At 31.5% G+C, this 27,776-nt stretch overlaps 1 protein-coding gene and 1 long non-coding RNA gene across 4 annotated transcripts in view; both read left to right on the top strand.

Moving 5' to 3' along the window:
* The window catches only part of CNTN5 (contactin 5), a 1,286,475-nt gene that overhangs the window by 127,432 nt on the left and 1,131,267 nt on the right, over positions 1-27,776 (top strand). The gene's annotated exons all lie outside the window — the stretch shown is intronic.
* Positions 4,067-27,776, top strand: part of LOC148755812 (uncharacterized) — a 161,384-nt gene continuing 137,674 nt past the window's right edge. Inside the window, exon 1 of one of the 2 annotated variants that reach the window (XR_016018483.1) lies at positions 4,067-4,194. This is a non-coding gene — a long non-coding RNA (uncharacterized LOC148755812). Of the gene's footprint in view, positions 4,222-27,776 lie in introns of both variants that reach the window. The other variant, XR_016018482.1, reaches the window with a different exon arrangement.

Here is a 27,776-nt window from a genome sequence, read left to right as displayed (position 1 = left end):
AACTAATGAGTTTTTGTTTTATTCATTATTCATTTCATGAAATAGATATACTTAAAAAGTCTATGGTGTATTATCATTGTTTGTGTGAAAGTAATTCTTTGTTTTAAGTTTATCTTTATTAAAATTAAAATCAAATGCTAATGCTCTCTAGGCAATTTTTCTTGTCACTCTGAAATACATCTACAGTAGTTAGAAGTATTTAGAGTAATTTATTTTACTCTACTTATCTTCCAAATTAGGTCTTGAGCTCCTTTTTTGGCTGATGAAAGACATAACAGCTCAAGCAACAACCATGACTACCTTTTAGAAACATGATGATGATGATAATGAAAGATGGGTACTTTTTAGACCACACAACAGGTGCTTGCTCCTCAAATAATTAGCTCTGTGACCTTGAACAAAATACCTAAATTCTCTGTTTCAGTTTCTTCAACCCAGAAAGAGAACAATAATGCATTGCCTATCATAAGAAGTATTATAAAGATAAAAATATTTAAAAATGGAATAGTGTATGTGAAAACTTTCAAAAACAAGTAGAAGTACTTTGATGCATTTATTTAGTGGTGATATATATTTAAGCAGCCATCTCCTCATTTATTCTAGCAGGTAGTATCTCAGCAGTTTAGGCCCACAGGATCAGTTTATTTTATATGTAAACTTAACTTGTATATAAATATCTTAACATATCAGCACTCTGAATTAATCAATCAAGCTAATTAACCCTCATGTTTGTCAAAATGAGATTTTGATTGATATAAGTTGTGAAATACTTATATGATATTTAGCAAGTATTTCCTACTTGAAAGGAAGATTGGAAAAGAATCCTCAGGAATCAAGGAAAAGCAAAAGTGAGTTATGTTGAAACTATGTAAAGTGGGAATATGCAGTAATATAATTACTTACTCTCTGGCAGAATGCTACGAAGAGAAATGAACATACATTAAGTGTGTCTTAAAATATATGACCTATGTTCATATTTTCATTCAAATTGTACTGAATACAAAAATTATATGTAATCCTTAAAAGTTATGTCTGCTACCTGAACCTACCGTACAATAAGCAGAGTACTAGATGATAGCCAGTCAAATAATAGACTCATTAGCTGAGGAGGAAATAGAGGTTATAATTACAATTTATATATATGTGTGTGTGTGTGTGTGTGTGTGTGTGTGTCTGTGTGTGTGTATGTGTGTGTGTGTGTATATGTGGGTGTATATATATATATATATATATATATATATATATATATATATTATTATTTTTTTTTTTTTAATAAAAGTTTATTGGGGTGACAATTGTTAGTAAAGTTACATAGGTTTCAGGTGTACAATTCTGTAATACATCATCTGTATATCACAATTGTGTGTTCACCCAGAGTCAATTCTCGTTCCATCACCATATATTTGATCCCTTTTACCTTCATCTACCTCCCCTTCCTTCTTGCCCTCTGATAACCACTAAACTATTTTCTGTGTCTATGCATTTTTGTTTCTTTATTTGTTTGTCTTGTTTCTTTGTTGCTTTCAGTTTTACAACCCACGTATCTGTGAAATCATATGGTTCTCGACTTTTTCTGTCTGACTTATTTCACTTAGCATAATGATCTCAAGAGCCATCCATGTTGTTGCAAATGGTAATATTTCATTTTTTCTTTTAGCAGAATAGTATTCCATTGTGTATATATTTTTTATGACAATTTGGACAGTAAGGTGCAAAACACAAACACTATTAAATTGACACCCATTCCTTGACAATGAACATGTTCAGGGGAAAAAAAATGAGAAAAGAAAGTACTTTATTATTTCCTGGTATAAGTTCTCACGAATGTTCCTATATATTTACAGTGAGAGAACATTAATGGGAAATGATGTCATTTTCTTTTAAAAAAATATGTTAAGTACTATAGTAAGATAAAAAATGTGATATTTTGTCATGTGACATGCTGTATATATGCACATTTTTTTACGTAGAATTTGACCTTGTGCCTGCTTTCCGATTCTAAGACTTAGACTATTTTGCTATTAATGTATCTTTCAGTAGTTTGGAATAGAGTAAGGCACAACTAAAGTCAGAACAGAAAGTCTTTTTTTCTCATGGAAGATGATGACTAAGGTGATATATAATCATGGTGTCTCAGCTAATGAAAGCGAGATCATTTTTAAAAGCAGAAGAAGTTGAAATAACCTTTCTTAATATGATATGTTAATTTTCCATTCTGATATGTTAATTATAATGGCGCAGTCAGAATATAAATGAAGTCCATGTGGTGATTTTATTTAAAAAAAGAAAGTTCAGAAAATTAAAATCTGAGAGTAAATTCAAACGCAAAACTCCATACATTTTACTTTTATAATTTTATTTATGAATGATATGCTAGATGTTGTTTTTCTGAAAGAAACAAGCTGTCACAAACAATACCATGGTTTTGTACCAAAGCACAGATCATATCTACCTGAAAAAAATATGTATAATATTGTTTTTAATATACTCAGCTTTCTTCCTCGGAGCCTCTTTTACCCTCAATTTTAATAAAATGTAATAATAATTATAAAGCTTTGGAAGCAATAGTTGATACTTGACTTTTAGTATCTGTTCACACTTTAGCTAAAAAGGATAATAACAGAGAGACTCTGACCAGTTTCTCAGTAATATTAGAGCTATTCTTAGGATATTATCTATGAGCTTATTAATCTAAATATGTATAAGAAAAAAAGTGTGGGGCAACAAGCATTTATTTGAAAGTAAAAGAATTACAATTCTGGGAAGCAGTGGATTCTACAGCAGAATTTTAAATAGTGTTCTAATTATGAGGTGAAGGCAAAGTTTTTTGTTTGTTTGTTTGTTTGTTTATTTTTTTTAAGAAAGGGACGGAAAATAATTACATGAAGAGAAGGAAGGGGTTTCTTGTGGTGCTAACAAGCTAAATTATTCTTTAGCCATACATGGTGGTGCTCATTCTGAATAATGTCTTTAAGTTTCAGTCCTCATGGTCAGGATATTTGCTTTCCTGTTAGTTTAATGAATATTTATTTTAAAGACAATGTTGTTTTGGGCCAGTACAAAGGTTATTTTACCCATTCCAAACACTTTCTGTCTATATATAAGCCAAATAACAAATGTGCAGTAACCATTGACAGAATTTGAAAGAGGTGATGTGATTGGTTACTAATTATCAGGTTCATCTGTTATTTACATAGTGACTTGTGGACTAAAATGCTAGAAGCAAAAGTAGCAGTAAATTCTTATGTTTGATTAACTTAAAAAGTGTTGTTGCCAAAATAAAATAGCAGTCATATTCAATTCTGGTTAAAAATACCGAAAGTGCTTTTTTTTTTTTTTTTTTTTTTTTTTTTTTTAATGTTTAAAATGCTAGAGACTTATTTCCTTTTGGGTCGGGGTTTCTTTGTCCTATATCCCTAGACCAACCATGGGCACATAGCAGGAACATTAAATTCAGCCTATTTCATATATATATATAAGTGAAAGATGATTATCAAAAACTTTATTTTGAAAGATACTTAGGTAAGGCACTGAAGTTTCCTTAATAAGTGTGAATCAATATAACTCTGCTTGAGAGTTAAATAGTAGGCAAAAAAAAAATAAACAGGCATTAAAAGGATTTTTTTCCCTTTTAAACACAGATAAGTGTTCAAAGCATATATATTGAGAAACAAGATACTGCTTTTCAAATTTTATCAAATATGAGATCTGACAATTAAGTTCGTGAATTTGTTGCACTGATGTTGCTAAACTAAACTTTTTTGCTATCAGAGGGATTATTCATTATGAATTTGTACCAACTGGGCAAACAGTTAACCAAGTTTACTATTTGGAAGTGCTGAAAAGGCTGATGAAAAAGTTAAACAACCTGAACTTTTTGCCAACAATTCATGGCTCTTGCATCACGGCAATGCACCAGCTCACACAGCACTGTCTATGAGGGTGTTTTCAGCCAGTAAACAAAAAACTGTATTGGAACACACATCCTACTCACCTGATCTGGCCCCCAGTGACTTCTTTCTTTACCTGAAGATAAAAGAACTGTTGACAGGAAGACTGATGACATTCAGGACATCACGGGTAACACGATGACAGCTCTGATGGCCATTCCAGGAAAAGAGTTCCAAAATTGCTTTGAAGGGTAGACTAGGTGCTGGCATCAGTGCATAGCTTCCCAAGGGGAGTGCTTCGAAGGTGAGCATAGTGATATTCAGCAATGAGGTATGTGGCACTTTTTCTAGGATGAGTTCACGAGCCTAATTGTTCAACCTGGTAAATCAATCTTATTGATAATGGCAATTCCAGATTGTGTTTGACTTGATATTTTACTGAAGTAATTCAGACCTGTTTTAAGAATTGTCCTTTCAAGTTCTCTTCTTTTCAATTCCTCAGGAAGATAGGTTATGTATGCCGTGTGTGTGTGTGTGTGTGTGTGTGTGTGTGTGTGTGTGTGTGTGTGATGAGAGAGAGAAAATTGAGTAACTAATTTTTTATTATACCTATTTATACACTTACCAGCATTTCTGTGGAAACTAGGCAATTTAATCAGTATCAGCACTCATCTCATAGCATCAATTTTTCTTAATAATAAAAGCTATTTTAGATTTTGAGTGAGCAAGATGAATAATGTTTTGCCATTTTTAATCATAAATATATTTTGGATATTTTCAAAGAGTACATTGTGTCTTCCTGTGAAGAAATGGTTATTCATAAGAGGAAGTAAATATATATTTCAAAGGTGAAATGACAAAACATTATTATTTTGAATTATAATACAGAATATTTGATAATCATTGCCATAATAAATGAGACCAAATTGTACAGTATAGTTTTATGAACGACTAAAATTTCAGTTCCAATGGAGTATCTACAAGATAAAACTTGGGATTAAGATTCTTCTCTATAAGGAAATAGTGATTATGAAAAAGTGAGAATATTAATATCAGGGAAACAAAGACAGCTAAGCCTCAACATTGAATTGATTCTAACTTTAATTTTGTAAATAAATATACTTCATTTTTATTTTTAATTGTAGATAAATATAGCAATAAGCCTGGACTGACAATACCTTTTCTTTTTACCATGTCTATAATTAATATTTTGACAACAATTCTTATTCACAGATTTTTTGTTTATTTCATAGAAACTAAAAAAAAAAGAGGACATTGAGAAGGCATATATTGTCCCAGAAATTTATTTGCTTTTTTTTAATTGTCTTTTGAAATATACCTTAATATAAAAGTGGTATCAATTTTTATGCTTTAAATCTATTTTTTTGAATAATGGTGACTCCTTTTGTTTTATAATTGGATTTTCCAACTCAAAATTTGTTACTAATTATATTTCTCCTGTTTAGTTCCTATATTTGTATTTTTAACTATAGATTCCATTGGTAACCTACTTTGACATATAGTATTATATAGGGATACCCCCTCATCTTTTCCCTAGATATTTAAAAATTTACTAAATAATGCATCCTGTGAACCAGGATCTATGTTTCTTTACATCTGTATTTCAGCACCTTGAATGACAGCTGACAGATGTTCAAGAATATCAGCTAACTAAATGCTTAAAAAATGGGCAAAAAAATAAGACATTTATAAGGAAAATCCTTTATGAACTGTCACTTTTTAATATTAATCAGAGATTTTCAATGTGATTTGTACATCAGTTTCATGTAGTTCTATCTCATCCTATCTTTTCTTTACTATCACCATTTTCATATCTCCTAAACATAACCAGTTTCATCACAGCATTATCACTTTTTATTTATTTCCTGTACTTTCATCATTGATGGCCAATTCTCTCTTTTAATCACTTTTTGTCAAATGTCATGTGAGCTTATTATTTGGAGATAAGGAGGCAATATAACTACACACTTTCTGTCTGTATATGAACTAAATAACAAATGTGCAACGACCATTGACAGGATTTGAAAGAAGTGATGTGATTGGTCACTGATTATCAGGTTCATCTGTTATTTACCTGAGTGACTTGTGGACTGAAATGCTTGCAGCAAAGTTTGTGCTTTATGCAATACCTTGCAGTTAATATACCATGGTAACTGACATTTGTATAGTATTGTTGTGGCGCTGATAGTATCAAAAAATGCTAATTTAGGTAAAATCTGTCCATAATGTAGCAGACAATATGCGACCACCTGTTCTATGAATGTTGAAAATAATGTTCAGGAATAGAGTCATATTTACTGAACAGAGTCAAGATACTGACACATCCATATGTAAATGAAACTTCAGTTTACAAATAAATTGGCATTTTAAATCAATGGAGGAAATAATGGCCTCGTTATCATAACTTTGGGAAAACCGGTTACTCATATGGACAAAAATTAAAAGGGAGGGTGTGGGATAATCACTACATTATATCTTGCTGTAAAATAATTTATATATGAATTAAAGAATAAAATCCAAGAAAATAATGTAGGAATTTTATAAGATAATGCAGACAAATATTTATTATCTCAGTAAGAAAAGAAAGGTCTTAATATATATTTTAAATTCTAGATACCAGAAAGAAACATAGGTTTGACTACATGAAAATGAAACACTTCTATATTATGAAAGACAAGTGACAGATTGAAAATATTCATTGCAAGAAAAGAAATGCCATTAACAATAAAAAGCTTGTCTAAAACACATTTTAAAAAAGCTTATAAGTCAATTAAAATGGCCAAGAGACATAAATTTTAAAAACTACAGGAAAAGAAATACAGATGGCTAATTAATCTTTGACTAGATTATAAACTCATGAGTAAATCAGAAAATGCTAATTGAAACAATGATATTTCTCACTATTAGATTAGCAAAAAATAAAAAAAAAATATTAATAGCTCATTTTAAGGAGAATGCACACATACTGGTATTCTTATGCTCTTAGTGAGACTATGAGTTAATACCACATTTTTTTTTTATAGTCTACAACACAATCGAAAGTTTACGCATGCATGCATTTGACGTAGAAATTCTTCTAGAGATTTTTTTTTTTTTTTTTACAAAATTGATGGCACCTGTGCCCTAAAATGAAAGTGTATGACGGTATCAATATTAAAGTTAGCATTTTATGATTTATTTATTTATTACTTATTACTTATTAACCTTTTTCTCAAACTAGGTCTATCACCATCCTGGTCTTTCTGAGTATGATATTTACTTTGTCAATATCGTTCTTTTAAGTAAAACTTCTAAATATGTATATATAGTTTACTAAAATAACCATCAGTAAAAATATGCATGGTATTGCAATGTGGACAAATAAAAAGTATGCTCTAATAGAAGGCAAGAATTTGTAAACAAAGTCCTGTTGTAAAACCTGTGTTCGAATAGTAACATCATATAATTGAGTTATACACAGTGTCACTGAGAGTGTTTAATGCTATGCACTGAGTGTTTTCATTGTAAGTAGCAATTATAATTCTTATCTCAAAAGCCACTGGGGTATAGTATACATAAACAGACTTTGTCTAGTAAATATTTATCTATTTACAATTAGAAGACTTTGAAGATACAGTAATATTTTTTAGTATATCCTAAAAAATATTACTGTATCTTCAAAGTCTTCTAATATATATACATATGTGTGTGTGTGTGTGTGTGTATGTATATATATGTATATTTTTTTAATGCCCTTGTAGTCTCCTCCTGGGTCATTTTTAATTTGGTAATGTAGCCTTATATCAAACTATCCTTTAACATAGACTTCTGTAAAAAATCAATATATCCATTTCCTTATTTATTTTTGAGCAATTGAGTTGCTTTTAAAATCCACACAACGTGTTTTATTACGGTAGATGGCTGCAGTTAACTATCTTGATCTTGCTGAGCTACAGTTTTGGTACACAAATATACAGCAAAATAATGATTGAAACTATATATTAATGCTATATATTAGAGTGAATGCAAATATGTATCCCAGTAGATTTTTAAAATCAACGTCTTGGTTAAATATACCTACACTGGAAATTTGGAGGAAGTCATCTTAGAATATAAAAATTAAAAATAGCCATCTCAGATTATCACCTGTTTCCCCCAATCTAGACTAATATTCACTCTGACTTGTCTGGATTGCTTTCATCACATGTAATATTTTTATATTAAAAAATAACCAACTTTTTTGGAGAGGTTAACTAACATCTTGGGAAGGTTTGAGGAATCTTAGGTCATATTATAATGTCTATCAAGTCAAGGATATGATCAACCAGCAATACCTAAGGAAATATTTTTTACAAATGTTTTGCATATCTATGCATTTGTGTAATAAAATTTGACACTCCTTAAATGAATGAAAACAACTTTCATGTCTCTGTACCTTTTAACTTTATAAGTCTCAAACTATGTTTGTCAATATGAGTGGCTTGAGAAATATTCCAGTTCAGCTCTACGGACTGAGCTGCTGCCTGCTAGATTTTGTTCCAAACATAAAAGAAGCCAAATAAAACAAAACCATAGACACAGAGAATAGTTCAGTAGTGACCAGAGGGTAAGCGGGGAGAGGGGATAGTAGAAGAGGGTAAAGGGGATCAAGGCTATGCTGATGGAAGGAGAACTGACTCTGGGTGGTGAACACACACTGTGATATATAGATGATGTATTACAGAATTGTTCACTTGAAACCTATGTAATTTTACTTACCATTGTCACCCCAATAAATTTAATTAAAAAAAACTTAAAAAAAAAAATGCCTGGCTTCAAAATTCTTATACTAGCAGAGGAGATTAATAATGAATAATTAAGAAATTGAGTGACATGTGCCAAAACAGATCTCCACAGTTACATATGGAGTGGAAATCAACTATACATAGAGAAGTTAGGGAAATTTTTCTATGTATTTAATTCACAACCTAACTGTTATCCTAATTAATTGTGTCACTCTCTTTGATCAAACAGACATAATATGTTGAAATATCTAGACAGTAATAAAGCAAGTGATTGAACTAACTTTAAAGACTATATATATACAGGCATAAACTTCAGAGTCATGTATCTACCTGCCTACCTGAGTTCTCCACTTGGATATCCTTTGGCATATGGATAACATGTTCAAAACCGAGCTCTTGATTTCCCATTCACAAATCTGTTCCTCTCTAGTCTTGTAAACTTGGTAAATTAATTTCTGTTTGTCTCGGCAAGAACTTTAAGGCCTTTGAAAGCACGCTTCATCTCCTTAAAATGTTCTTGTCCTAGATACTTACAGTTTTCTGATTCATGGTCCTCAACTGAGGACTTCCTTAACCAACTTTCACATATGCTTATTTTTGTTTTGCTTAACTCTGTTTTCTATTTTTAATTGTTATTTATTTTATTTCTTATTATTTCTACTTGGGAAAATGGCCCTGATGTGTCAACATCATTAATTTTCTACAATATGTTTTTTTCTTAAATATTTGACTGATTAATGACGTTTTATGTGTGTCAAAGGAAACCACAGCATTAAAAACACTATTAATCTTCCAAAATAAATTAAGTTTAAGTACCTTAGAATTTTTCTGCAGTTATGCAATTTTGATGTTATACATGGCGTTGAGGAGTAGGAGAAAAAAAAAAATCCCCTAATTTTAAGATGAAATTATTTACTAAGAATGTTATTTTATAAAAGAAAAAAACTAAATCAAATTAAATTTTAAAAGCTGCACAGATAACAAAACTCTCCTCTGAAGAACTATTATAAAGGTTATTAAATAATTCTCTTTCAACAGTGTATCATGTGGAATTCTGTTTGTTGTGAAGAGTTATGCCAAAGGATCAATACATTTGGATGATAACCTTATTTAAAAATAACTACAATAAATATAGTGCTTTGTTTTTAAACTCTCAATGAATTATAAATATATCGATTATTGAAACTATAAAAATTGAATGATACTTTACAGAATTTAGTTTCATTACTCCAATTTTACTTGGGTAGTTGTAGAGGTAATATTAGTGGAATTTATGAAGTTTATCATGCAAGGTTACTGCCCATCTCCTCACTGAAATGGAAAAGTTATGTGACTTTTCAGGCCTCAGTTATCTTATATATCTCACGAAAATAGTAGCATACTTTTTTTCAAGATTACATTGGATAATGCTTGTGAGATTCTCTTCTACTTTAGTGATATGTTGAGTCCATTTTAACAAGCACATATTTACTGAAGAACCAGGATTCAAGTTAGATATGTTTACATATGTGTGTGTGTGTGTATACTTTTTTGATGGGTTAAAATTATTGTTTATTATATATACCAAAAGTCTTAAAAAGCACAGATAACCCATATATTTCAAAGATCTAATAAAACATGGTATAGTGATCTAAAACAACTCAAGGGAAGCAATATCTGAAAGGTAATTTTTAAAGTGAAGATTTCATTAATTTTCTAAATTCTATGACATGAGGTATAAATTTATTTTAACTGGTAAATTTATTGTATTGACATGTGAAGAAAAATAGCAAAAGTGGCCATTTTACCTAATACCATGTTTCCCTGAAAATGAGACCTAAACTGACAATCAGCACTAATGTGTCTTTTGGAGCAAAAATTAATATAAGATCCAGTCTTATTTTACTATAATATAAGACCAGGTCTTTAATATAATATTATAGTATAGTAATATAATATAATACCAGGTCTTATATTAATTTTTGCTCCAGAAAACACTGTAGAGCTGATTGTCCAGCTAGGTCTTATTTTTGGGGAAACATGGTATTTTTGTTGCTAGTCATTTGAAGTTTTTAAATAGTTTAATGAGATCTGCCTTAAAAAGTAATTGAATCAAGAAAGAAATTGCATTGATTGTTGAAAAGTTTCTTGTTTTAAATTTTCTTGATGGTCAGTAATGTGTATTTAACCTCTCAATGCATGCCAGATTCTGTCTTAGGACCAGGGAGCAGAGGTGGACAAAACAAGAATTGTTTTCCTGCATGAGTTTTAAACTTTATGGAGAGGGTACACACAATTAAGAACAGTATTAAAATTATGATATAGGAACTTCTCTTGTTTTTCTGATGTTGAGCTTAACATATACCCTGCCAGTTATTCATAATGGACATTGAAGTAATTTGCTAGCTGTAGAAATAAAAAGAATGTAAGCCAGTCATTTTACTTTCATATGTGGGTCTTGGAAAGTTGATAGTTTGGAAAATATGTAACTCAACTTAGCTCATAGCTTATATGTCTTTATAACAAAATGTGGGAAAACATTTTTAGCACACAGAATGCTTTGTTTTGCTTTTTTTGATTTGTATGCAATGACCATTAATATTGTGCAGAGGACATCAGATGCCTTAGGTGGAAGTATAAGAGTACTTCCTCTCCATCATCCAGACAAGTCCGTGGATTGTATTCTACTTCTGCCATGTTTGTACCTGTCTCCAATTTTGGCACTAAACCTCATCAGGAAAATCACTAGCAGTGTCTAATGTGACATATATTTCTCTTTTTGCTGTACTACACTGCTGATCATTGTTTATAGCAATTAATTCCTCAAGAACTAAAGGGGAGGAAATTCAATTAGTCTCAAACACAAGCAGTGCTGACTTGCCATCTAGTGATGACAGAAGGTAACTATGGATTAAAAAAATAATAAATAAATAAATAAATAAATAAATAAATAAATAAACTTTCTACAAATATTTACTCTAAACCACAGGCAAAAGCACTTACTCTGAAGCACTCACTCTAAACACAGGCAAAGATACAAACATAAATAAGATACTGAATTTGAGCCAAGTCGCTCAAAATACAGCATGGGAGACAAGAGACATAAACAAGTAATTTTAAGGCAACAAAATTTATTTAAGTAAGAAGAGTTCCATATTATTTTCTGAGAGCACAGAAGGATAAGAATGAATCTGACAGATCATGGAAGGATTGATGGAAGAGGTGGGATTTGAACTCATTTCCTACAAGACTGGTAGGATTTTAGTGGTTAGGATACTGTAGAGCAGGTTTACTTGTTTACCAGATTTATACATTGGAATAAGAGTTGCAAATTTAAGGAAAATTCTATGGCTAATGCACTGGATATAGGGAAAGGGGACCTAGGAGAGAAACCCTGCCATATCTGTCCTATTCCATTGGGGTCTATAATAGTGTAGGGATTGACATCTACAAGGAATTCAGTTAATATTTGTTTAAATGTTAATTTTTTGTTTACATTTGTTTTATTTTCAATTAGAGTTGACATTCAATATTATTTTATATTAACTTCAGATATACAGCATAGTGGTTAGATATTTATTTAATTTATGAAGTGATCCTCCAATTAGTCTAGTAATTCACCTAGCACTATAAATAGTCATTACAATACCATTGATAATATTCCCTATGCTGTACTTCACATCCCCATAATTATTTTGTAACAAATAGTTTGTACTTCTTAATCCTGTCACCTTTTCACCTAGTCTGCCAATCTCCCATCTGGCAAATATTGGATTGCTCTATGTATCCATGAATCTGTTTCTGTTTTGTTTATTTTGATCTTTAGATTCCACACATATGTGAGATCATATGGTTATTTGTCTTTCTCAGTCTGACTTATTTCACTTAGCATAATACCCTCTAGGTCGATCAACATTGTCTTAATGGTAACATTTCATTTTTTATGGCAGAGTAATATTCCATTGTATATATGTACCACCTCTTCTCTATCCAGCCACCTGCTGATGGGCACTTTGGTTGCATTGATATCTTGGCTGTTGTAAAAGGCAATGCAATAAACATAGAGGTGCATATATCATTTCAATGTAGTGTGTGGATTTCTTTGGATAAATACGTAGGAGTTCAATTAGTGGGTCGTAAGGTAGTTCTATATTTAATTTTTTGAGGAACCTCTAAACTGTTTTATATTTGGCTGTACCAATTTTCACTCCCACCAAGTACATGAGGGTTCCCTTTCTCCACATCCTCCCCAACACTTGTTTGTTGATTTATTGATGATAGCCATTCTAACTGGTGTGAGATGATGATTGATAGCGGTTTTTATTTGCATTTCTCTGACAATCAGTGGCATTGAGTATCTTTTCATATGTCTATTGGCCATCTGTATATCCTTTTGGAGAAATGCCTTTCCAGGTCCTCAGCCTATTTTTTAATTGAATCGTTTGTCTTCTTGGTGTTGAGTTGTATGAGTTATTTATAAATTGTGGATATTAACCCCTTATCAGATGTATCATTGGCAAATATTTTCTCCATCAGTAGGTTAGCTTTTCGTTTTGTTGATGGTTTCCTTTACTGTGAAAAACCATTTTTTGTTTGATGTAGTTTGATGTGTTTATTTTATGTTTGTTTCCTTTGCGTGAGGAGATATATCAGAAAAAAACATTACTAAGAGCAATGTCAAAGTATATATTGCCTGCATTTTCATCTAGAAGTTTTATGGTTTGAGGTCTTCCATTTAAGTGTTTAATGCATTTTGAGTTTATTCTTGTATATGGCATAAGAAGGTTGTCCCGTTTTATTTTTATTTATTTTTTTTATTTTTTTGCATGTGTCTGTCCAGTTTTCTCAGAACCATTTATTGAATACATTGTTTTTACCCATGGTATATTCTTAAGACCTCCTGTGTCATAGATTAAATTACCATATAACTATGGGTTTATTTTTCGGATCACTATTCTGTTCCATTGATTTATGTGTCTGTTTTTATGCCAGTAAAAAGCCTTGTAGTACAATTTGATATCAGGTACCATGGTGCCTCCAATTTTGTTCTTCTTTCTCAAGATTGGCATGGCTATTTTGGATCTTTTATGGTTTCATATAAATTTTAGATTATTTTTTCTAGTTCTGTAAAAAAAATGCTATTGGTATTTTGATAAGGATTGCATTGAATCTATAATTGCTTTGGGTAGTGTGGACATTTCAATGATATTAATTCTTCCTATTCATGAGCATGGTATGTGCTTTCATTTATTTGTATCTTCCTCAAATTCTTTCTTCAGTGTCCTGTAACTTTCTAAGTATAGGCCTTTTATGGCCTTGGTTAAATTTATTCATAGGTATTTCTTTTTTTGATGCAAATGTAAATGGGATTGTCTTCTTAATTTATCTTTCTGATAATTTCTCATTAGCGTATAGAAATGTAACTGATTTTTGAACTTTGTATCCTGCTACTTAATTCGTTTTTCAGTTCTAACAACATTTTGGTGGAATCATTAGAGTTCTCTATGTATAGCATCATGTTATCTGCAAGTGATGGCAGTTTTGCTTCCTTTTTTTTTAAATTAGTTTCAGGTGTACAAAACAATGTAATAGTTAGATATTTTTACAACTCACAAAGTGATAACCTACCTACCCCAATCTACAACACTCTGACATCGCATTATATATATATAATGTTTATTTATAGTTGAAATTCATTATTACTCAGTTTCAGGTGTACAGCACAGTAATCAGGCATCTACACTGTCCCTGAAGTGGTCTCCCTAATAAGACTAGTGACCATCAGATACCCTACAAAACCTTTACAACATTATTTATTATATTCCTCAAACTGTCTTTTGTATCCCCATGGCAATCTTGTGGTGACTGATTGGGCTTGCTAATCCCCTCACCCTCTCCCTCATCCCCACTCCTCCTCCCATCTAGCAACCCTCAGTTTTTCCTCTATATCTCTGAGACTGTTTCTGATTAGTTCGTTATTTTTTTCTATTCTTTAGAGTCCACATATAAGTGAGATCATATGGTATTTGTCTTTCTCCGTCTGGCTTATTTCACTTAGCATAATGTTGTCTAGGTCCATACATATAGTCACAAATGGCAAGATTTCATTCTTCTTTATGACTGAGTAATACTCCATTGTATAAATGTACCACAGTTTCTTGATCCAGTCATCTACCCATGGGCATTTTGGTTGTTTCCATGTCTTGGCTATTGTAAATAGTGCTTCAATAAACATAGGAGTGCATAAATTTTTCGAATTAGTGTTTTGGATTTCTCTGGATAGATACCTAGGAGTGGAATTGCTGGGTCATAAAGTAATTCCATTTCCACTTTTTTGAGATGCCTCCATACTGATTTCCATAGTAGTTGCACCGATCTGCAATCCCACCAGCAATGCACGAGGGATTCCTTTTCTCCACATCCCCGCCAGCACTTGTTGGTTTATTAATGATAGCCATGTTGACTGGGGTGAGGTGGTATCTCACTGTGGTTTTTATTTGCGCTTCTCTAATGATTAGTGAGGTTGAGCATTTTTTCATATGTCTGTTTGCATGTCCCCTTTAGAAAAATGTCTCTCCATGTCCTCTGCCCATTTTTTAATTGGGTTGTTTGTTTTTTTGGTGTTGAGTTGAGTGAGTTTTTTATAAATTTTGGATATTAACCCCTTATCAGATATGTCATTGACAAATATCTTCTCCTATTCAGCGGGATGCGTTTTTGTTTTATTGATGTTTACTTTGAGGTGAAAAAACGTTTTAGTTTGACGTAATCCCATATGTTAATGTTTTTGTCTTACTTCCCTTGCCTGAGGGGATATATCAGTAGAAATATTACTAAGGGTAATACCTGCAAATTTTCTTCCTGTATTTCCTTCTCGGAGTTTTATGGTTTGAGATCTTACATTTAAATCTTTAATCCAGTTTGAATTTATTCTTGCACATGGTGTAAGTAGGTGGTCCAACTTTATTTTTTTGCATGTGTCTGTCCAGGTTTCCCAGCACCATTTATTGAATCAACTGCCTTTACCCCAATGTAAATTCTTGCTTACACAGTCATAGATTAAATGGCCATATAGGCATGGATTTATTTCTCGGCTCTCTATTCTGTTCCATTGATCTATGTGTCTCTTTTTATGCCAGTATAGTGCTGTTTTGATTACTATAGCCTTGTAGTATAATTTGATTTCAGGTATTGTGATATCTCCCACTTTGTTCTTATTTCTCAAGATTGCTGAGGCTACCCAGGGTCTTTCATGGTTCCATATAAATTTTAGGATTATATGTTCTATTTCTGTGAAAAATGTCTTTCATAGTTTGATAAGAATTGCATTGAATCCATATATTGCCATAGGCAGTATGGACATTTTAACTATATTAATTCTTTCTGTCCATGAGCATGGTATGGGTTTCCATCTTTTTGTATCTTCTTTAATATTTCTCTTCAGTGTCATAATTTTCTGAGTACAGGTCTTTTACCTCTTTGATTAAATTTATTCCTAGGTATTTTACAGTCTTTGAAGCAAGTATAAATGGGACTGTTTTCTTAATTTCTCCTTCTGACAGTTTATTATTGGTATATACAAATGGAAATGATTAATTTTGTGTCCTACTACTTTACTAAATTCTTGTATCAGTTCTAATAGTTTCTTGGTGGAGTTTTTGGGGTTCTCTGTATCTAGCATCATGTCGTCTGCATATAATGAAACTTTTACTTCCTCCTTACCAATTTGGAAGCCTTTTATTTCCTTTTCTTGCCTGATTGTTGTGGCTAGAACTTCCAGCACTATGTTGAATAAAAGTGGAGAAAGTGGGCAACCTGAACTTGTTCCTGATCTTAAGGGGAATGGTTTTAGCTTTTCCCCATTCAGTATGTTAGCTGTGGGTTCATCATATATGGCCTTTATTATGTTGAGATATGGTTCCTCTATTCCCATTTTCTTAAGAGTTTATTTCATAAATGGCTGCTGGGCTTTGTCAAATATTTTTTCTGCATCTATTGATATGATCATATGATTTTTATTTTTTTTATTCTGTTAACTTGGTGTTCATATTAATTGATCTGTGGAGGTTGAACCAACCTTGCAGACCAGGAATGAATCCCACTTGATCATGGTGTATGATCTTTTTAATGTATTGCTGAATTCTGTTCGCTAATATTTTGTTGAGGAATTTTGCATCTATGTTTATTAGGGATGTCAGCCTGTAGTTTTATTTTTTTGTAATGTCTTCATCTGATTTGGGATTAGGGTGATAGTGGCCTCATAAAAATGTTTGGGAGCTTTCTTTCCTTCTGGATATTTTGGAATAGTTTGAGGAGAAGAGGTGATAAGTCTTTTTTTAATGTTTTGTAAAATTCACCTGTAAAGCCATCTGGTCCAGGGCTTTTGTTTGTTGGGAGCTTGTTCATTACTGATTCAATTTCCCTGATAGTAATCAGTCTATTCAGGTTTTCCGTTTCTTTTTGAGTTAGCCTTGGAAGGTTGTATGTTTCTAGAAAATTATCCATTTCTTCCAGATTATCCAATTTGTTGGTGTATAGTTGCTCATAGTAATTTATTAAAATTTTTTGAATTTCTGTGGTGTCTGTTGTCACTTTTCCTCTTTCATTTCTGATTTTACTAATCAGAATTAATCTCTCTCTCTCTCTCTCTCTCTCTCTCTCTCTCTCTCTCTCTCTCTCTCCCTCGATGAGTCTGGATAAAGGTTTGTAAATTTTGTTTATCTTCTCAAAAAAAACAGCTTAGATTCATTGATCTCTCGTATTTTTTTTTTTTTTTTTTTGCCTCTATTTCCTTTATTTCCACTCTTATCTTCATTATCTCCTTCCTTGTACTCCCTTTGGGTTTATTTTGCTGTTCTTTTTCCAGATCCCTTAAGTGTAAGGAGAAACTCTTTGATTTGTGATTTTTTTATTTCTTTAAGTAGGCCTGCATTGCTATGAATTTCCCTCTTAGGACTGCTTTTGCTGCATCCCACAGATTTTGGGTTGTTGTGTTTTCATTTTTGTTTATCTCAAGATATCTGTTGATTTCTTCCTTGAGCTCATTGTTGACCCATTCATTACTTAGTATCATGTTATTCAGACTCCATATATTTGCGTGTCTTCCAATTTTTTTCTTGTAATTGATTTCTCATTTCATAACATTGTGGTCAGAGAATACACTTGATATGATTTCAATTTTCTTAAATTTATTGAGACATGTTTTGTGTCCTAACATGGTCCATCTTGGAAAATGTTCTGTGTGCTTTAGAAAAATGTGTATTCTCTAGCTTTGGGGTGAAATGCTCTAAAAATATCGATTAAATCCAACTGGTCCAATGTATCATTTAAGGCCTCTGTCTCTATGTCTATGTTTCATCTGGAGTACCTGTTCCTTGCTGTCAGTGGTGTGTTGAAGTCCCCTACTATGATAGTGTCACTGTCAATTTCTGTCTTTATGTCAGTCAATATCTGTTTTATATATTTGGGTGTTCCTATGTTGGGTGCATAGATATTTACTAGGGTTATGTGTATTTGTTGGAATGATCCTTCTTTATTATGTAGTGCCCATCTTTGTCTTTCAATATATTCTTAATTTTAACGTCTACTTTGTCAGATATAAGTGTTGCTACTCCATCTTTTTTCTCATTTCCATTTGCATGAAATATCTTACTCCAACCCTTCACATTCAGCCTGTATGTGTCTTTTGATCTGAGGTGAGTCTCTTGTATATAGCATATGCAAGGGTCTTCTTTTCTTATCTACTCAGCCACCCTATGTCTTTTGATTGGAGCATTTAGTTAATTTACATTTAAAGTTATTGATAGGGACATAGTTATTGCCATTTTGTTTTTTGTATCTCTGGTCTTCATTAGTTAGATTTTTTTCATCTTTCTTCTGTTTACAGAAGCCCTTTTAACAAGGGTGTGGGACAAGCCTATTTCATGTCTCTACTCCTGCTATGCTTGATGTGGCCTCTCCTTTATATCCTTAATTGTAGGACTTCTCTTCAGCTAATATCAGATGATTGTCCAGATTGACTCTTCTATAATGTAGTTGCAATTTTAATGTGGTCATTGAAGGAGGCAAGCCCAGCATTTACCTACTTCTCCGTCTTGCTTTATCTACTGTTTAAATGTTAATTAAATCCTGGAAAGATAATTTGAAAATGTGAACATGGAAAAATCTTGGAAACTACACATAGGAATATTTTAAAGTTGTTTCTTTAACTTATCAGCAATAGGGCACATTATTTAGCATTTTTGATACTGTGGCACACACTGCTATTTGCATACTCAAAGCTCAGTTACTATTTCTTCCTAATAATGGAATCTCAATTTTTTTCAGAGCAGCACATTTAAGGAATGACACTCTTCCACCTCCTTTTCAAGGATTGTCAAATGATACAGTTCTGCCAATGAGATAAAAGCAGAAGTCACTGGATGATGCTTACAGGACAACTTTTAAAGAGAGCCTATAGGAACGCTTGTCTCTTGGCCCTTTCCAATTATGGTTGGAGCTCCTAAAGCCCAACTGTGAACATGGAGGGTTATATCACTCCTTGTGAATGATAGAGCCGAACACTAAAATGAGACCAGCTTCCAAATGACCTCGGGGAATTATCACAGAAACTTTGGACTGATAGCTCTAAAAGTCTTATTTTTGTGAGAAAAATAAAACTTTAATTGCTTAAGCCATTCCTTCCAAAGTTTCTACTATTTTGAACCAAAGAATTATAAAATTACATAATCACTGAGTAAAACAGACTAACTCAGAAACTCAGTACCACTGTAGGTGGTAAAGAATGGATTGACCTTTGGAGTTATTTGGAACAAGAAACTTGCTAATATTATATTATCACTAAGGTTTAATCACACATTTATCACTGTTGAAACTATTTACCCATAACTATCAAACAAGTAAAATACTACTCATTATCCAGGATAAATGTCACTATCTATAATGCCTTTGCTTAACCTCCATTCAGAAACAATCTCTCTTTCCTATGCTTATTTTTCTCATATTACTATTGTTTTCCCAGCCTGAAATACTCTTTCTTGGTGAACAGAACCTCACATATGTTTTTGTTTGTTTGTTTGTTTGTTTTTTAGAAAGAAAATGTATATTGCCCTAGGGATATGCCATGATTGATCTAAACCAATAATAGTTGTCCCGTTCTGTTTTGAATGGTATTTATTTTACCTGCTTTCCGTGCAGCTCGGGATATTTGTATTACCCAGCTCTTGCCAAAAAAACATCAGTAAGAGAGAGTGTGCTTGATGTTTCCTAGAAATATTTTATTTAATTGATTAAAAAAAGAGGGAGAGAGAGGCTTTGTAGAAAATAAACTTTACTCTTTTACTCTCTTGCTTCTGTTTTGAAATGAACTCCTGATCTTGAAGCTGCAACAGTTATCTTGGGACCATAAAACAATAAACCTAAGGAAGAAGTGTCAGCATGCTGCTGATAGGGAAATTCTGGGTCATTTTGGGTGACTATCTCTAGACTTCATGTCTTATGTTAAATAATGACTCCTATTTGCTAAAGTTGTTGTCTAATAAAGAAAGCAAATGTGTATTACATCTTTACTGTGCACTAGTTGGATTTTGTAATATCTAATATTCACAAATACTGTATTACTATATACAAAGAAATAGAGGTTAAGAATATCAAAGTAACATGTTTGAAGTTATACAGCTCAAAGGAAGGTGTTACTTGACTTAGGTGGCATGAGTTTCTTCCATTTAATTGAAAATGCTTATGAATAGTAACTAACCCCAATCATATAAAAAAACACAAAACAAATGGTTGACATTTTTCTTCTACCTTGTGACCTTAGAAATAAATGATCAGTGAATTTCATCAGTGGAGACAGATATTTCATCTAGTCGTAATTTCAAATGAAAGATCCAAGATGATCATTTGTCAATTTAAATAGCTAAGTTTTATTCTTTGGTGTTAGAAACAGAGTGAAATTGATCAAAGGTGGATTTCTCTAAGTGTTCTTAATTTGATATGTGACACTCTGCTTTTAGCTTTTCTCTTCACACAAAACATTGTCTTTTCTGAAGAAATTATGTGAATATGAGAATTAAAATTGCATTTGTTGCTTTTCACACATCATTTTATTGACGTCCCAGATTATTCAACAGTCTTTATCACAATAGATCTTATGCAATTTGCAAAAGACAGAAATTTATAAATAACAGATATTTCTTATTGAAATGTTTCCTGATTATTGATTAACTTCCATTGTTTCAATTTTACTGGAATATGACTTTGCAGAAAATAAATAATTTTAGATTGTTTTCTAGGATACATTTCATTTGAGTTATTTAAAACAAAATAAAACAGAAAGATCTCTGGGTTCTTACATAAACAAAACTGCTGTTTTTGAATGAATTGAATCTTCATAAGGAGATAGGATTTGTCATTCAGTGGAAAAACATTCTCTGAGCATGTATGGCCGTTTTCTCCAATTATTTTAATAATTAATCTTTTTAAAATTTCCAATCACTTATTTCTCAATTAAAATTCAATGAAATGAATTACCAATATTCTTAGAATCTCCATTTGAAAGATTTCTGAGCAATATTATGTTATATTTACATAATCTTTACTACGTTTCTTTATATAGACTTTCTTTATATATTTCTCATTTGGTTAATAAACTAAAACTTATTTTCTCCATAACATTTAAGATCGTCATAATATTTAGAAAATAATAGAAGTTTCAGATTTTAGTACTCTGCATAGGAATTACTAGACATGATATACACTGAAAACTGGTAGGTTTATTTATTTCCTGATTTGAATAGAATATCTATCCTCCACCTGTATTTGGTTTCCTACGGAGATTTTCTTGAATGTATTACTTTTTGTGTAAACAAATAATTCATTGTTAGTACACTTCTTGGTTGGAGGTGAAACAATGCAAATATGTGGAATAGTTAAAAATTGGTCCTAGCTTGTTGCAAGTTTATTGTATTTTCATGTAATGTATTAACCTGATTTTTAAAAAATACATGTAATTTAATTCTCAGATTAATATGAATAATGTAAAATTACATTTAGGAAAAAGTGGCAACTCAAAAATATATTCAGAAGTATCTATAAACTTATTTAAAGAAGAAAACCTTAAAACACGTATAATGGCTGAGTCAAATTTGTACGACAATAAATTAAGAATAAACTATGGTTTGTGAACATTCAGTTAATTAGAGCTTTATTATTACAACTCCTCCATTTATCATATGGTTATACAATATCATTTTGGTCTGCAGAGGAAAATAGTTATTTGTAATATACTTAAATTAATTGGAAAATTAATTTGAGAAACAAAATCTCTAATGTAATTATTAGAATATACCTAGTATATTGTGCCTATAAACATCAAGTAAATGTTCCCTGATAATTTATAAATGAAAATGTAAAATAATAAATATAAAATAGATAATCGTTTATTTCAGACATTCATTTTTTGATTATGAAGCACAAGTTGGATATGACTGACACTGTATTTGTGTGTCGGTTTGTGTGTTTTTATGAAAAAATGAACATATTATATGCATACACACACACAGACATATATACATATACACAGATACAGATGAATTCATATGTATATTGAATTTACATGAGATTGGAAAGATCTCTGTATCTCTACAGAGGTGTGTGCATATGTGTATGTATTTTTGTATGTACCTAAAGAGAGTGTAAACAGTTTTTGTTCCTTTGAGAAAGTCCTAGAGGCAACATAACCTTGCTTAGCTGATTTTTTTCAAATATTTTTCTTTGTTTTTTTTTATAAATTAGAGAGTAACACAAAAAAGCAATTCTTAAAATGATTATGTTCATATCAGTGGTTTAATGAATATGTTTTTGGAACTAGAATGAAATTTACTAGCATACAAATTAGCATTTATCTACCAATCGGCAGTTAATGGGGTTGTAAATCCAACAGTAGTGATTGTTTCGCATCTTGTTAAACCATTAATTTAGGATTCTTAAATTAAGGATTCATAAAACACAGCTGAAAGTTAAGCTTTTTTTTTTGGTTTACAGAGGTGGCCATTCTAGAAACAATAAAGGATTCATTCATTATATTCACTAAATAAGCAATATTTCAGAAACAAATTAGATTATAATTATTTGGTAGAACCAAATAATATTACAGTTCAAGAAGATAAAATTTATCATTTCATGTATTTTGGTAGTGTATTAATTCTCATAGTTACACTTGGTTATTAATCAGTTGGTTTTACTTTAGTAGTTTACAAATAACTATTTTACTTCCCAGAGGGGAGAGGAAAGGGAGGACACTAACATTAAAATGAACATTTATTTTGGCATCAGTCAGGATATTTTTGGGTATAAACTGAAAAAAAACAAACTCGAAATAGAGATTAATTCTCTCACGTAAGAAGTCCAGAGAGCAGAGAATCTTCAAAGTTACTTGATTCTATGTCTCAGTGATATTACAGAATCCAGGGACTTTGTATTTTTCTCCCTTGATTCAGCGTTTCCCATCCTAAGTGTTGGCTTCATTTCTAGGTCAATACAAAAGATCAGATCTAGAAATGATCCCTTTCTTCAGAATGATGAGACATTCCTCTGGATAAAATATACCAACCTTCCTATCACATTGGCCAGATTTGGGTGTATGCCCCTTCTGGAAGATATCATTGAAAATAGAAATAGAATTTCCAAGATTGGCTCAGAACTGTCACCTGGTGTGAGATGGTGGTTGAGGAGTCAATGCTTAATATTCAGCATAACCTATTCTTAAACTTTTATGATATGAATAATGTATGTTGAATGTTTAATTTATGAACACTCAGTCTATTTATTTTGATATTTAAAATTTATATTCCTTGAATCAACCTGGTAAATAAAAATAGTGATTGCTGAACTGGAATTTTCTGGTCTTCCAATATAATCATAGTCTAAAGAAGTGTTTATTTTTATTTTTATTTTTTCTCTCAAGACTCCAAACGTAAAAAATGAATTCAGGAACTGAGCCAAAACAATGACCAATGTACACTAGAAGAAGTTGCCAATGATCTGAGTGACATAGTAGTGCATATGAGGCATTTCTATCCTTTCTTTGATGTTATTTCATACATTGATTTTAAAAGATCATGAATTTAGACTATCATGGCACAGTGAAAAGTGGCCTACGCTTACAAAGGTACATAAAGTTTTGATATTCCTGTCATATTTCAGTGGCCACAATTTAATGTTTTCATTTGGATTTTTGTCCATTATATTGAGGTAAGAGCAATCTACAAGGCCTACATGTGAAGAATATATTTTCATTGAGTTACATTTTGGCTTAATTCCATAATTTTTATTGAAAAATTCTAAAAGATACAGTGTTAGAGAACTATTTTTAAATGTTGCATAGTGTTATTGAAAACAACATCCACCACATTTTTCTAAAACCCAAGTGAAATATTTCTTTTAAATTTAATTGTTTGAAAAGATTTTCTACCCCTGAAAGAGCAATATGTTTCTCTTTTGTATTAAATGAGAAGCAAATGACAGGTAGAAGGAAGTTTTTGTTTTTGTCATCGGAAGATTTATTCCAAAATTTAAGCAGGAATCACAATTATTGGAAAAAATGTTAAAGCCTGTGAGATATATTTTCTGTATTTTTTCTCAATCTTAACTTTCTACTGCTCTGTAGTAGTCTCTGTGGTTCAGTTATTTGTAAAAATATTTTGTTAGATTTGATTAAAATTTCTACAAACTAACTCAATTTAGTATTGAAAGGCAAGAGATAGTTCAACAGACATCTATACACAGATATCTGTTGCATTATGTAAATTATGGAGGTAACCATTATTCCCCCTTGTGGTATATAAAAAAACAGGAGTTACACAAATCTCTGCTATTATTATTAGTGGCTAATTAGGCTAACACCTATAGTAATCAAGCCTGTGGCTGTTTCTGTTTGAACTAGAAATATAGCTACAGAACTTACCATTTTATTAAAATTAAATTTTAGTTGTCCTGATACTTGAGAACCAATTACTTCTGTAATCAGGAACACAAAACCTCATATGAGACAAAAACAAGATACAAAATTTCTATCGCTCTCTTTATAGTGATTCATTGTCAAATAAGCAGTCATGGATGGGTTTTATGAGTGTCACTGGGATGTGAGAGAATTTGTGGATTTATTCACTTTACAATTAACACAAGGTGAACAAATACCTCTACATAATATCTAGATCCAATATACCTTTACTATAATTCTCTAATAAGAGTCACCATAAGCTATCATAATCTATTTTGATTTAATGAGGTGAGGCTTGAATATTCACTACTACATATAATATCCAACATAAAGTTTTTAAAAACTTTACAATCTGATCAAAAGGCTCATTTTTATATGTTTATTCCTATCTAGCATGTATTTTTTACAGAATTAAATCTATACACCATGGCTAGAGATTCTGACTAAATAATAGCAAATTTTGATTAAAAAAAATGAAAACAAAATAATTATGGCTTCAATAAAATACCACAGAACAAAGATAAAGTGGTTTCAGTTATCAAACAAATATAAAGATAAACTTGAACAAAAAAACATTAAAATATTTTAACTAGTATTACTAAAGGAAAAGCAAGCATTTAGTGGAAGATAAAGAGATAGATGAAAGCTTTGGTAAAATAGCTAAAAGACCTCTGGACACCAAGTGGGATCTTAGTGGCACTGCATTCTTGTGAACACACAACTGAATTCTCAATAGGCGGACGCGCCTTCATTTTGAGCATTTGCATTTATGAGATTTGAACCTTTGTGGAAATAGCTGAAGCGCCCTGAGCCTCACACCCTCACTAGTAGCATGATGTTAGTTTTGGTGCCTCCTTGCACAGCTAATGCAAAGATCAAATATTAAAGACCTTTGTGAACTATAAATTTATACCTCAGAATTTTGTGTTTTTAGGGGCTAATGATTAAAGAATAGAATAAACACTGGGAGTAGTATCTCAGGTTTCACAAACAACACAAAGCATGACTGTGGATACCAGAACACAGAATGTTTGTACTTTTTCCTTGTTTTGAAAATGTTTTCTCTTTTGAAAACATTATATACGACAATACCTATGGCGGCCCTCCAGAGTGATCTCTGAATATACATAAGCCAATAGTTATAAAAGAACTAGAACTTCTGAAATTTTTGAACCATTTAATAGTATGGCTTAGAGAAGCAGAAAGAAGCTGTAAATAGGTAGATGCATAATTAATATATATAATGCACACACACACTCATATATATATATATATATATATATATATATATATATATATATTTGAGATAATTCATTAAGAAATACAAGGAAAGAACTAAAGAGAAACAGAAACAAAGAATATGTTGATAAATTCTATCTATCATCAAGGAAATACAGACCTTTACAAATATTTGATCCACTGAGGGAAGGAAGAGTTCAGGTACCACTCTCTTTGCCATTGATTCCTTAATAGCACTGATGGCCCAAAGCAAGACAGTGATAAGATGTGGAGAAAAGAGAGAGAGAGAAAGAGAGACGGGGGGGGAGAGAGAGAGAGAGAGAGAGAGAGAGAGAGAGAGAGAGGAGAGACAGAGATTGATTTTGCATACAGATGAGTATATTGATAGTTTTATATAAAGATTGAATTTTTGTCACTTTACCAGTGTAAAATATCATCTCCATATATCTGAATTATGTTATACACATTCCTCACCTCAAAGATAATATAATGTACAAAACTGGGATAGTATAATATACAAAGAAAAAAATCTAATTTGTCCAGATATACTGATAATTGAATAGGCGTCATGTAAATATTTGCATTATTACATATGTTTTCAAGAAACATAAGCTGCAAAACATATAATGAAAATCACTAGTAAAATAATTTTTGTATTTAGAGTAAAGTAAGTTATTTTTGATTTCTCAAATAATAATTACTCACATTTATGTAGCAGTTATTACATGACAATCATTGTCCTAAGTGTTTTAGAATATTAACTGAATTAAGTCTCTCAACAATCATATAAAGTTGATTCTAATATCATTCTTACTTTGCAGATGAAAAAAATAAGGCTCAGGGAGCTGAAGTATATTTCACAAGGTCACACAGATAATATAAACAGAAGGCAGAGTGAGATGAGTGCTTACGCTGTTTGGTTCTGGAGTACTGGTATTAAACACTATGCAAATACACTACATTCCTAAGGTAGAGAAGATTAATAAAGAAATAAGGCATACAAGGGCTGATGGACTGAAGGATGAGATTATTATTATGGTTGGAGTGAGCATTTTCCTGCTTTGGTTTGTATCATGGGAAACGTTCCAAAATTGGATTTGAATAACTGAATGATCAGTGCAAACTGATCAACTTATGTCATGTGAGCTTTCGGAGAGTAGGGAACATTTTTATTTTTATCTCCATGGTTTAACATTAAACAAGAAATACAGTAAGATCTCAGTAGATGGTTACTGAACGAACACAGTTTGGGAGAGGCTGAATACAATAAATTTTGGAAACATCAAGAAACCTAGTAAACAATTTTAAGGCTTAAGATTTATGTTGAAATTATTGTGCAAATAGGGCTCTCTTATTGGGAAGAATTATATAATAAAATCAATAATCAGAGACGATCACATGGGGAATAACAGAATTGCAGCTCTGTTAAAAAAAGGAAAATTCAAGTGAGAGAGTTGAAACATGATCAATACATGAGTAATTTCTGTTACCTGAAGACAAGTAAGTGAAAGACATTTAAAAAAACATCTGATTAAGGAAAAAATAAACCCACACATAAAACATAAACCATGGAATATGGAGAAAAACAAAATATGCTAAATAATGGGCAGCAATAAATCAAAAATCAAAAGCATGGCTACAGTAATTCTTATTTATTTTAAATGATCTTACTCAGAGTGTATTAATCTTAACATAAAACTGGTCTTGACATCATGTCTGAACTTGGAGATTTAGTCAAAACCAGCAGCTGGCTATTATGATAGGTTGGCCTCTTTACTAATATGTAAGGTGTGACTTTGGACAAATCACTTTATCTCCCAGGGGCTTGGTTTCTTGATGTCTAAATAATCTATAAGATTGTTTCTAGTTCAAGCTAACAGGCAT

The sequence above is a fragment of the Rhinolophus sinicus genome, chromosome 14, assembly GCF_057876585.1.
Source record: "Rhinolophus sinicus isolate RSI-liver-muscle chromosome 14, RSI-T2T, whole genome shotgun sequence".
In the NCBI taxonomy this organism is placed as follows: domain Eukaryota; kingdom Metazoa; phylum Chordata; class Mammalia; order Chiroptera; family Rhinolophidae; genus Rhinolophus; species Rhinolophus sinicus.
The sequence above is the reverse complement of the archived record's forward strand: the minus strand, read 5'-3'. Positions and strand labels throughout refer to the sequence as shown.